Below are 12,500 nucleotides of genomic sequence, written 5' to 3' on the forward strand. Positions count from 1 at the left end.
AAAAATATCTGCGCAATTATGTCTGCTCAGATTATATTTCTCTACGACTGCAGGACACCCTAATTCCCATCCTCACTTACTGAATAACATTAAAGGATTTAAACTGCATTACATTTTTGTTTTTGCTTCCTTTTTTTTCTGAAGACTTGGACGGAAAGATCTTGGCATCTGGGCCTGCTCGGATTTTTTTTCGCTATGACTGTAATATATTTTTTAAATTCCCATCCTCACTTACTGAATAATATTGAAGTATTTAAACCGATTTAAATTCTTGTTTTAGCTTCCTTTTTTCTGAGGACTTAGACCAAAAAAGTTTTGGAAAGTGGATATGCTCGGATTTTTCATCTACGACTGTAGGACACCCCCTCAATTCCCATCCTCTGCTTCTATAAGGACGTCTACTTTTCCACTCAGCCGGGGACCTTAGCTTTAAACTATCCTAAAATCAAGCTTGAAGCCTCATCTATTTAAATCCTGAAGCTTTTTATTCAGAGAAAAAAAAAAGCATAATCTTCATCATCATCATTCATTTTTGTCTTTCACTTTCTTGCCATGAGATCCGCTACAATAATGAAAATTTATTCTCTTTATCGAAAGCTATATGCAAATTATTTCCGGATCCGTTTTTTCGAAAATGTGTTATTAGTACTGTCCTTCTGCCTTGTCCCATTATGTTAATCCACTTATCTCAGAACGCCTGATAAAAGTGCTGCAGGATTAAAGAATACTATACTCATAAAAGTATAAAGCGCACTTCGCTTGAATGTAGTTTAATAATGCATAATGTTATTCTCGCTCCGGGAACATTAAACCACCTTATTTATATACGCACGTTGGTGAAAGTAAGAAATCTTATAAAACAATATTTGGTTTAACATGTTATTGCCTGGTACCATTTTACTGTGACTATAATTGTCCAAGAATGCAATAAAAAGGTAATGAATCATAAAACTTCAACAAAATAAATATCAAATATAAAATCAAAATGAATATAAAACCAAACCATAAAATTAAAGAAATAAAATCTAAAATGACATAAGTATCGGCGATAAAACACGGAATGACAAAAACAAAATGTAATAAAATTATAAAACATGAAAGTATTAAAATAAAGCACTGGAACCGAATCCATTAACTATTTACAAAACTGCAAAAAAAAAAAAAAAAAAAAAAAAAGCAATGAAATACAAATTAGAAAAAATGAAAATCCGAAATGGCACAATTCGGAGGCACAGACGCCATCGAAGACCCAGCGTAGAAGTTAGTGCCTCCTCCTCCTCGAGCGCTTCTCTCCAACTTTTCCCTTTTAACTTTTCCTTCTGCTTCTCATTCCTCGCGAGGCGATCGACTTAGGCACAACACTTCTCACTCCCAAGAAAGAAACTTCACTCGGTCATTGGGACATTTGCGATCGAGCAGCTTAATCGCGCATAGGTCACTGTCATTATGCATTCGCTAAATTCAAATGCCGCTAAACTTATGATTTGTGTCGGTGGTGTTTTTATCATTTAGCGTTTCTAAGTAAACCTTTTACCAAAGGAGAATGAAACGACGGTAATTAAGACATTATCTCTATCTGGACCCCACCTCTCTCTCTCTCTCTCTCTCTCAAAAGCCTTGAAACCTAACGCCTAAAATCTCAAATTAAAATCAGCGCTCTCCTCTCATCACTCAGCGCTTCTCCATTCTCGCCTTCCATCAAAAGACAACTGAACGCCCGCAATTAAGCCCAATGCCTACCACTCCCTATCACACACACACACACACACACACACCCCACCATGCCCACCCCGCCCTCTCTCTCTCTCTCTCCACCAAAATGAAAGCATGAATGGCAAAGCTATTCACTGCCTTCAAGAGCTGCTTCACATTTCGTTTAAATGGTTCAGCTTTTGACGATGTGGCAGGGTGTTTACAGATAGGAATGATAAAAGGGATAAGGGTGATAAACAGATCACAAAAGCACAAATTGTGTGTGTGAAAGACAGAGAGAGAGAGAGAGAGAAATATGTCATATGCCGCCACGAATGACAAGACATGATAAATATTTACCCCTCATTAATATTTGATCGGAAATGTTTACTCTTTCTATCGCTTTCAGATCTCTCTCTCTCTCTCTCTCTCTCTCTCTCTCTCTCTCTTTATGCCATCCTATCTTCCCAAATTTGCCACTCGCGAAGCGCTCCTAAATTACTCACATCCCTATTCTTGTCTCCTGCTTGCTCCTGGTGCTTGGCGCAGGCTCCCCTTACATGCAACTTCAAAGCAGCAACTCATACACACTCATTGTCTCCATCTTTTTTCTTATGAAAATGAGGGGAATCAATTGCTCAGTCTCCCGGGAAAAAGTTGAATGAGTCCCCTAATCCCTTATCGACAACAATGCTTTACAATTTTTCCTTTTACATTTACTTTGCCAAGAGAGAGAGAGCATATATTTTTCTTGGCTTTTATATCAGAGTGTATATTGTTTTCATTATCTTGTAAAAGAAACTGCTTTAGTTACTTTTTCTCCACAAAGTTATCCTTATTTCCTTTATCCGCATCCATAACCCCTTCCACAAAAAAAAAAAAATCAAATGTTCGTTCTTTGCGTTTGTTAACAAAGCAGTATCTTTTCTACTTAAGATAAAAGAAGAACAGTTACTCCTTCTTCGTCATTTCCTCTACCGCCATATCTGTTTCTTTCTTCTTTCCTTTATAATATATGTACATTTCTTTTTTTAACTACGTCTCTTTTTTTTTTTTACTACTTTCCTGTAAAACTAAAAATTTACTTTTGTATTTCTGAGATAATATATATATAATAATATATATATATCATATATTTAATTATTTATTATAATATATTATATATATATACTTATATTATATATATATATATAATCTTATATATATTATATAACGATTATTTATATATATATTATATATATATATAAGATATATATATTTATTAAATCCATTGTATTTCCTGAATAAAAATATGACTTTTCTCTCAAGAGGAAGAATATAAATTTGCTTCTTTATTCTTTTGAGAAGAAATCTAAAATTTCCTACTTTACGTCCTTGAAAAAAAAATTATATTTGCTTCTTCATTTTCATGAGAAAATATAAATCATATTTAATTATGCATTTCCACGAGAAAAATATAAATTGTATACTTCCTTATTTCTCGGAAAAAAATAGGTAAACTCATTTCCTACATTCTTACGAAGACGACGAGTTTTTATAATTTTCTTGTGAACAATATTTCATTTTCCTACGAAAATGACAAATGTCCTTACTTACGTTTACCAAAAAATTTCCTTGCCTAACTTTTAAAAAGGGAAAATCTTACAGTTTAAAAAAAGAAAATCTAAGCGCAAAAGAAAGAATAGCCTGGATACTCTTTTGCCAAAAGATTAACTTCCCTCCTACCCTTACCCCTCTTCCGCCTCCTCCTCCTCTCTCCCATCCCCCCAAAAACCTCGTTTTTGCTATTCCTTCTTTCCTTCCTTCTTCCTCCTCCTCCTCCTCCTCCTCCTCCTCCTCCTCCCTCTGCAACACTTGTGCAATTGCAGTCTTCAACCACACCTTTCAGTGAACGCCCTAAAGCTGTCTGTTCCATCCTCCCTCCCTCTCTCTGGGCCGTTTCGCGTTCCTTGGCGCTAACGAAATTTTATGGATTATGTCTGATCTGTCTGGATCTGTATCTGTCCCTCGTTTTCAAGGGTTTGTGGAAGGGAGTTGGTTGAGAATGGTTTATATAACGGCTATTCTTTCTGTTTTATATAACGGCTCTTCTTTCTTTCTGTTCGTCTAACAAATCGGACTCGAAACAATAATTATCTTTTTGTTTTATATTTACGAAGGTATAGAAAAGTTAGTTTGAAAGTCCGTTACTATTTTCCGCACTTCCTATCTGCTTTACAAGTCATTTAGGTTATTGTTATAATTAATGATGACGATAATAACCACGTATTTACAAAGGTATGATAGAAAATACATGTGATATCTTCCCACCATGTAAAACCGTATTTTACAAACCACTACACACAAATAACAGCCAAAACTATTACAATAATAATAATAATAATAATAATAATAATAATTAATAATAATAATAATAATAATAATAATAATAATACACTTTAGTTCAAAGTGTAACAACACAAAGTTCAAGAATAATAAAATATAAACGCAACCACAAAATTCCCGAAACTTCCAACTTCGATTATAATTTTCCAAATTTTACCTCTCATAAAAACTACCGAAATTACAACACGCCTTTCCAAGCACAGGTCAAGAGTTATTGCAAGCGGTATAATCCTGGAAGATCTCCTTCCACAAACCCACAACCAATTCATAAGCATTAACCCCAATTTCTTTGGTCAAACAGCTGAATTAGCTAATCCTGGCAAAGCGTCAGGACAAACTGTGAGGATCAGGTGCGTGAAGTCCTACTCTTGATATTCCTAGGAGGAGGAGGAGGAGGAGGAGGAGGAGGAGGAGGAGGAGGAGGAGGAGGAGGAGAGGAGGAGGAGGAGGAGGAGGAGGAGGAGGAGGGGAGGGGAGATGGAGGGGGAGGGGAGGGGAGGGGAGGGGAGGGAGGGGGAGGGGGAGGAAGGAAGAGGAGGAAGGGGTAGGCAAGGGAGGCAGAGGGGTGGGGAGGGCCTTAGCAAAAGTTTTCAAGATTAATAAGTAGATTTGGAAAAAGCAGACGGTCACTTCAACACTACTCTCAATGGATTTCAAGGAAGTCCAAAATGGCTTCACGATACGCGACGTCTCATAAATTTCCTAATTAACTAAATGGTGCTACCACAATTTCCTAGTAATGTGTTTTAAGCCGTGTGGAGATTAACAGTCCATTTCTCGAGGACAAGCAGCGAGCAGACCTTGGACCCTTCCATAAACTCGTTTTCCTGGACAAACGTGTCATTCCCACTCCAAGGTCACTGAAAGCAACCTCCTGCTATTGTTAGTCTTAATTTACAGCAGCGTCTAAGTACTCGGAATTAATTACTTAACAACGAACTCCCTCCAGCAATACCAACTTCACGGTATTCGCCTCTCATAACCCTCTCTGTTTACTCGTCAAGATTTATAGGATTTGCTTAATTAATTAATGAACCACACAATCATTTCCAGAAACCTTCCCCTCGCGTGACAAACTGGGCCAATGCCAGTCACAACCCCAAACAATACAAGCAATAAAAAGGGAAGGGTGAACCGACTCCATTCGACGGACAAACCACCTTTAAAAATACCCTTCCGAAAATAGCAACACCGAAGCCACATGAAATTCATAACCCCCATTATTAATTAGCAGCGACGCAACCTGTGCGACCTCTTAATAACAACAGGAAGGATCCACTCGAAAGCAGCGCCTTCCAGGAACGACGAAGGCGGCCCCATTTTGGCGGGCAGATTTCCCGCGAAGTCAGACCATTAACTTTTGGCGCGGGAACCTGGGGTCCTCCTGGCGGGAACAGACCATCATCTAGCGGCCTCTGGTAATTGGATACAAGGTCCTGATTAACCTTTCGGCATTTATCGCGAGTGATGAGGGCATCGTCTTATATAATGATAGGAAAGAAGTCGATAAATCTATGAAAAGACTTAACGAAGTCGATAAATCTATGAAATGTCATGAATGGAGACTATAAACTTATATAAAAGTGGAGTGAACCAAGTCTACAAGTCTGTAAAACGGCATGCGTATAGTCTATAAATCTATGAAACGCTATGAATAATTCTTTATCATACAGCCATTACGAACCCCTATCATTAAAGTCGGAAGTTGAGTATTACAATCTTACAGTTATTTTTATTTTAAGAATTCTGTCCTAGAGCCCAGAATTTACCCCAAAACCATTGGGGGGGGGGGGGGGGGGGGGGGGGGGGGGGGGTGGGGGGGGGTAGGGGGGGGGGGGGGGTACGTTTAGGATTGTAACATGGAAATCTCCAATGCCCCAAATCCAATTAAGATAAGTGGCGAAGTTTCGCTTGACGTTAACAAAGAGCACTTGCGCTTCCCCCATGACTAAGAAGATTGGGCAAAACTATTCATTCTTTTGTATTTCTCCGAAAATAAACAACTTGGCAAATAAACAGAGTCTTTCTTTTACACAACATAAAAGGAACTTTAAATTCTTCCTAATTTCAAATGTATTTTGGCGTGCTATAACTTCTGGCAAATATAAACCTTATTTTTTTTTCCTTGCATTATTTTGTTTGTGGTAGCAAATACAATTCGGGAAGTTTCAAATTTCTGAAAATTATGAGCCTAACTTTCTGGGAAATAAATCTCTAAATAATTTGAAGTATATCATGGCCCACTAACATTTTGTGGTAATGAGAAACTAAATGTTTCTAAATAATAAATACTTACAGAGTCACAAGAGATTCTCAGTAATTCCCTTTAGGAAATATACACTCGAACCTATGACATTATATCACAACTTATATCATGTTATACTAAAATTTCGTGCAATCACATTTCAATTCATAAAAACACACACACACATCGAAAATATTAATATTTAGCGATTACAAATATATTTTGGCAAAATAAAAATTTGAGGTTGTTCTATATACAATGTTTTGCAGGAAAACCGAATTATACTGAACTTTTCTTTCTGAAGTCATTCTATAGTTTCTTGCTAGATAAGATCAGACTCCAAATTGCCGGTTCCATCGGCCTTCAATAAAATAGACTAAAATGAACCCTCTTTACATAAAAATATAACGTTGTCTAACTTTCAGTTTAACAAAAAAAATCTGTTTTGATTTCATATACTACCTAAACATTCGATTTACAATTTCTATCACTTAAATCCTCTCGAATTTAAGTTTTGTATTTATCAAAATAAATCTCTTTAAATCCCAATTTGTAAAAATGAAATATATCTTTATAAATCTGCAATTTTTTTTTTTACTTTTATTTACATTACTTTCAATTATTTTCTCGGGGCCTGGCAAGAAACGAGTATTCGGTTGTCCGCTTCATTTGCTTTTACGCCTGAAATCAAGCTATGTTCACTTCATACAAAACAGTGAATAAGAGGAAAAGAAGGTGTATGATCAAGAGAGAGAGAGGAGGAGGAGAGGAGGAGGAGGAGGAGGAGGAGGAGGAGGAGGAGGAACATTGGCGGATGGGTGGAGGAGGGAGGGGAAATGGCACGAGTAGGGACAAAGGAAGAGGGGATATTCCGGAACAGGGTGAAGGAGAGGTGTGGGAGCAGATTAATGACGAAAAACAGGTGGAAACGTTGAGAGCAAATAACAAAAGCAACCTCATGCCCATAAGAAAGGCCCAATCTTATCTCCTTTTACTAACAAATAAGAAAAATCTAAGTCGCCGAACCTTGGCCTTAATTGCTTGTTTGTTTGTATGGTGTTTTTACGTTGCATGGAACCAGTGGTTATTCAGTAACGGGACCAACGGCTTGACGTGACTTCCGAACCACGTCGAGAGTGAACTTCTATCCCCAGAAATACACATCTCTCACTCCTCAATGGAATGACCGAGATTCGAACTCGCGGCCACCGAGGTGGCACGCCAACACCAAACCGACCACGCCACTAAGGACCTTCATTGCGACATGGGAGAATCAGTCACCCAGCAAGTGGAAAGGGACGCCAATTTGTAAAGCAGAAGGGCTGACCTAATTAAAACCTGAAAGTAGAGTTTGGGTGTTAACAATCCCAGTAGCCATTCTCTTACCTCCTCTATTCTTTCTTTTTTTTTCACACTGATAAATAGCCAAGACGAAAAGCATCATTATCCAGGCTCGAGAAAGAAAGGAAAAAAGGCAGCAAAAGTCATCTTAAAAAATCTTGTAACTTCTTCGGAGATCATAAAACTGGGAACATGAAAGAGGACTTAAAATGATGAAGAACAGGGAGTGGCCCAAGTTACTAATTATATACACAGAATATACATATATACAGAAACATGCCTGTATATGGATTATAAGATCAACTTGAAGGAACTGAATACTCTCCACCTTATATATCGTTTATTTCAAATAAAAGTCGCATCTGGCAACATTTTATACTTTAATTAAAAGACTTCATATCACTTTTATAATTTTCATAAAACGTCAATCTGATTAAAATTTACATAAATAGTGCAAGGGGGTGGGGAGGGGAGACAGGAAGGAGCAGATGAAGGGAAGACGAAGGGGTGAAGAAAAGTTAGGAATGAGGACATTGTGGAAAAATGTCGCCACGTACTCGCTGTCAAGGCAAACTTTATATCCTTCCTCTAATATAGCCAGAGAGAAAAGATAAGAAGACAAGGATAAAACTAACTTAACAACAGGGATAAAACTCTGGATGGGAGCGCCATGATCCCCTTGGGGATTAGCTACTAAAATCTCCCGCAATCATAAGCTTTATAGACAGGAGTCTGCTCTGCCAACTATGAACATGATTCTGTTTCATCTATCTATCTACCTATCTATATCTATCTATCTATCTATCTATCTATCTATCTATCTATCTAGCTACATACATATTATATATATAATATATAGATATATTAAATATAAATATAATTAAATTTTTCACTTGCTCAAGTGTTCTGAGCATTAATCCAATTAATTGCAAGACCTCAGTTAAACAGGATGAATCTAGATTAGATACTTATTTAGAAAATGTTAAAAGCTTTCAGGATTAACTGTCCTCATCTGCTACCAAGACGATAAGGACAGATAGATCAGGGAAAGTTTTCATCTTTTGCTGAAAAATATCCATGCTAGATGTTTGATAACATCCTGTTTATTTGAGTTCATCTTTTTCATATATATTATATATATATATATATATATATATATATATATATATATATATATATATATATATATACAGATAGATCCTGTGTATAAATAAATATTAAGATTTTGAAATGAAATAAAAGCAAATTAATTTGCACATAAACAAAATCGCAATAAAATACTTCAGATACTTAAACTAGCAACAAAACAAGAAAATAATTTGTATTTCTTTTTCTATCTTTATAGAAGTTTTTACCATGAACTTATATTAACTCAACCTTTCGTTGTTTCAGTTCCGTCGTGATATCCTTCATTGGAAATAACTCTTCCGTAAGGTAAGTATTAAAATTATTACTGTTATTATTATTTTTTTTTTATATATATATTCTGACAGGGAACAAAGTACACTAGAAAGTCGGACGGCCTGATCGGCAATTCATCACACCTTAAAAAATTATGTTTTTTTTAACTTATTTATTCACGTCCTCATCAGCATAAAACAAGCGTATGAATACAGGGAGCAGACTATACTCGAGTTTCGAACCTGTATTTAATCCTTCCTTCTTAAAAGACTTCCTCGTGTATGTAACGATTCTGTTAACACGTTTATTTAGGGTTGTTAGCCGCTGGAAAGAAGCATATACACAAAGCCATGGAATTAAACGCGGAACAAACTACACTTTAAAGATAAGGGACATTCTCCTTCCCATCCTGCTTAGTGAAACTATTAGATGGATTTTTCCACGACTTAACTTAAAAATTATATGAAACATTTAACCATGACCTTGAAAATAAATGCGACAGAATAGAACCAATTATCCGGCGAGTGCATGAGGATTAAGTTCATTAGGAAAGCAAAAGGTCAAAGTGACTATTAAAAAAAAAGGAGAGAAAAATAGAAGGGGGAGAGGAGGAAATAATCCGACCAGCTACTGTCTCTCGTCTGCTATTACATTTTCCTTATATAAGAATCTGGATGATGGCCATCGTGACTTAGGTAGGCTCTGGCATGAGAAAAATATTGTCAAGTTATAATTCAATACAGATAATGAAATTGTGAAGATAAAGAAGTCCTAAAGCGTTGAATATATATATATATATATATATATATATATATATATATATATATATATACGTATATATATATATATATATATATAATATAAACTCGCAGAAATCTACACACGAGAGAAAGAAGAGACTCTGATATAGGCCTTTTCCTGCCAACATTAAAACGCAGTCCTGAACGAAAGTTGCTCTCAACCTCACTGTAAACAAACCCCGACGACACCAACACCCTAACAGCATTCCACAAACAATGCCAACATTTCCCAAGCAATGAATCCCAAGAACAACAAACTCCATTTCAGAACAGTCGCTGTTGAAGCCTATTGCATAAATTCCATGCCATAAGAGTCGTGTCTCCAAAGCATTGCATGACGAAATGATAGCCGGATGAAGGTGTTATCACAATGGTGCTAAGTGACATTCGCATGCAATTAAAATGAAGATTGTTGTCCCTGCTATTTTGAGAGAATGATACTATGCTTTAACCTTCGTTACATTGCAGTGACCTGCAGCATTATACGCTGAGAGAGAGAGAGAGAGAGAGAGAGAGAGAGAGAGAGAGAGAGAGAACTACCCGGAAGGCATTGTAGTTATAACAAGAATGTTATACGTTTTTTATTTATATTTATTTAAAATTAAAATCCAAATTAGTTCCTTGATATGTTAAATTTGAATAAGACGATATTTGCAAAATAAACAGCAGTTTTTACCTCTGGTGCAATGCGCAGATCTTTACCAATAATCACTATTATGTTGACACAATCTATATGATCCTACTCACACACTGGCCGAATTTTAATCAAAAGACTATTGTATGCGAAATATTCTATTTACCTTTTAATCTCTGGTTCAATAACAAGATTAAAAAGCTGCTGTTGTGTCAAGACTCTCCAACTCCTGACCCAATCGAAGTGGGATCATATATATATATACTGCAAAAATGATAGCCTTTCTGGGAAGCAAATACCAATCATATATATACTGCAAAAATTATAAACTTTTTGGGATGCAAATACCAATCATATATATACTGCAAAAATTATAAACTTTTTGGGATGCAAATACCAAGCTGAAAGCTTTTTTTAATTACCATTTCAATTTGCAATAATAATTCCAACGTAGTGTATACCTATTAGAAATGATGTGAGAACATCTCTGTAGAATAAATCTAACTTAAAAAAAAAAAAAAACTTTTCTGCTGCGTTGTACGTGCAACGCTTCGGGTTCCAAAGGTAAACTTGGAAAGTAATGAAATCGAAAGTCTACCCTGTTTGACCAGTTCATCAGAACAGTCAATTATGGAACTGGCTGTTAGGCAGCCAATCAACTCCATAATTGACCTTCCTTTGACGAGAGAGGTTTGGCGTCACTTGAAAAAAACGGAAGTCCATTAAGGTTTTTTTTGCAGTGACTGAGATTTATAAAACTTCAAAAAGGTAATCAAGCAGAAGTGATAGCTCAAATTTTACACTCAGGCACTAAACACATAATGGAAACTCCAACTTCCAATGCTGAACAGACACTAGATACATCATGGCAACTCATCAATTACGCGAAGAAACAAAGAATATGGTATATCAAACCTCCGAACACTTACTGCTAACAACCCCTGTTTTTAAATAACAAAAATACCAAAGGGGAATTTATATGTATTTAAAATAACTTTTAAAAAATGAACACCCTAACAAACACCAGCTAAAAGTACAAAAAAATGTCCTTACTACCTAAAATGATTTTGTACATTTAGGGAAACAGTCTGGAAAATTCATTAAAACGACATACAAAAACAGCTTTACTGAGCAATTGACTTTTGACAACTGTTATTTTAGAGACGTAAATAAGCACTACCTAGTAACAATTCAACCACAATACTTGGCAACTCACGTTAAGACAACTAAGCGTAACCTATCAACTGTGTGCAAAAAAAACCATTGAAAACTTCAAGATCCGAATAAACACAAGCTGGCAATTATGTCCACGCAACACTTCCACAAACAATTCTAATATTAAAGAAGCAACTCAACACAAACTGGCAACTGTTAACCAGCAACACGTGGCAACTCTAATATTACAACAATAACTAAGCCCGAATTGGCAACTGTGCCTAAGCAACACAGCCACTCTAATTAAAGATGCAACTCAGCACGAACTGGCAACTCTACCACCATTGATTCAAGGGCATCAAAATAGACAAGGCCTCCTCACTGCCTCTACTTCATTAAGAAGCTGGAAGGGAAACCCACATTGACATGAATCTCAATGGAGACGTCTTAATAGAATAATATTACTCAGAGGAAAGTCATTTCGATTCACAGACTCCGCATTAAAGAGAATCGCACTGGATAACCTCATTAACAATTTAATTAAAGAGATAATTGAATTCTTCTGGTTCATTCATGGTTCGACTGTACGATATTCTCTAAATATTATTCGGAAATCGTTTACATCTTGAAACAAATCACTACTCTGAATATTCTCTAAAACGATCTAAAACCCGACTTATGTGACTTGATAATAAAAATATCTCTTATCAGGTGATGTAACCATCTTATTCCATAAATCGCAATATTCAGAATACGAATACCAAAACAGGAATTACAATAATGATATATATCTCACACGAATAATCATGCCGCAAGGATACGAAAGAGTAACGGGGGATGCATTTAT

General features: G+C 36.1%; 1 protein-coding gene across 1 annotated transcript in view; it reads left to right on the top strand.

The window, feature by feature from the left end:
• The window catches only part of LOC135200091 (G-protein coupled receptor moody-like), a 285,873-nt gene that overhangs the window by 85,279 nt on the left and 188,094 nt on the right, over positions 1 to 12,500 (top strand). Inside the window, exon 2 of the mRNA XM_064228408.1 lies at positions 9,056 to 9,097. The gene's annotated coding sequence lies outside the window, so the exon portion shown is untranslated. The remainder of the gene's footprint in view (positions 1 to 9,055; positions 9,098 to 12,500) is intronic.

This window comes from Macrobrachium nipponense, chromosome 26, assembly GCF_015104395.2.
Source record: "Macrobrachium nipponense isolate FS-2020 chromosome 26, ASM1510439v2, whole genome shotgun sequence".
In the NCBI taxonomy this organism is placed as follows: Eukaryota; Metazoa; Arthropoda; class Malacostraca; order Decapoda; family Palaemonidae; genus Macrobrachium; species Macrobrachium nipponense.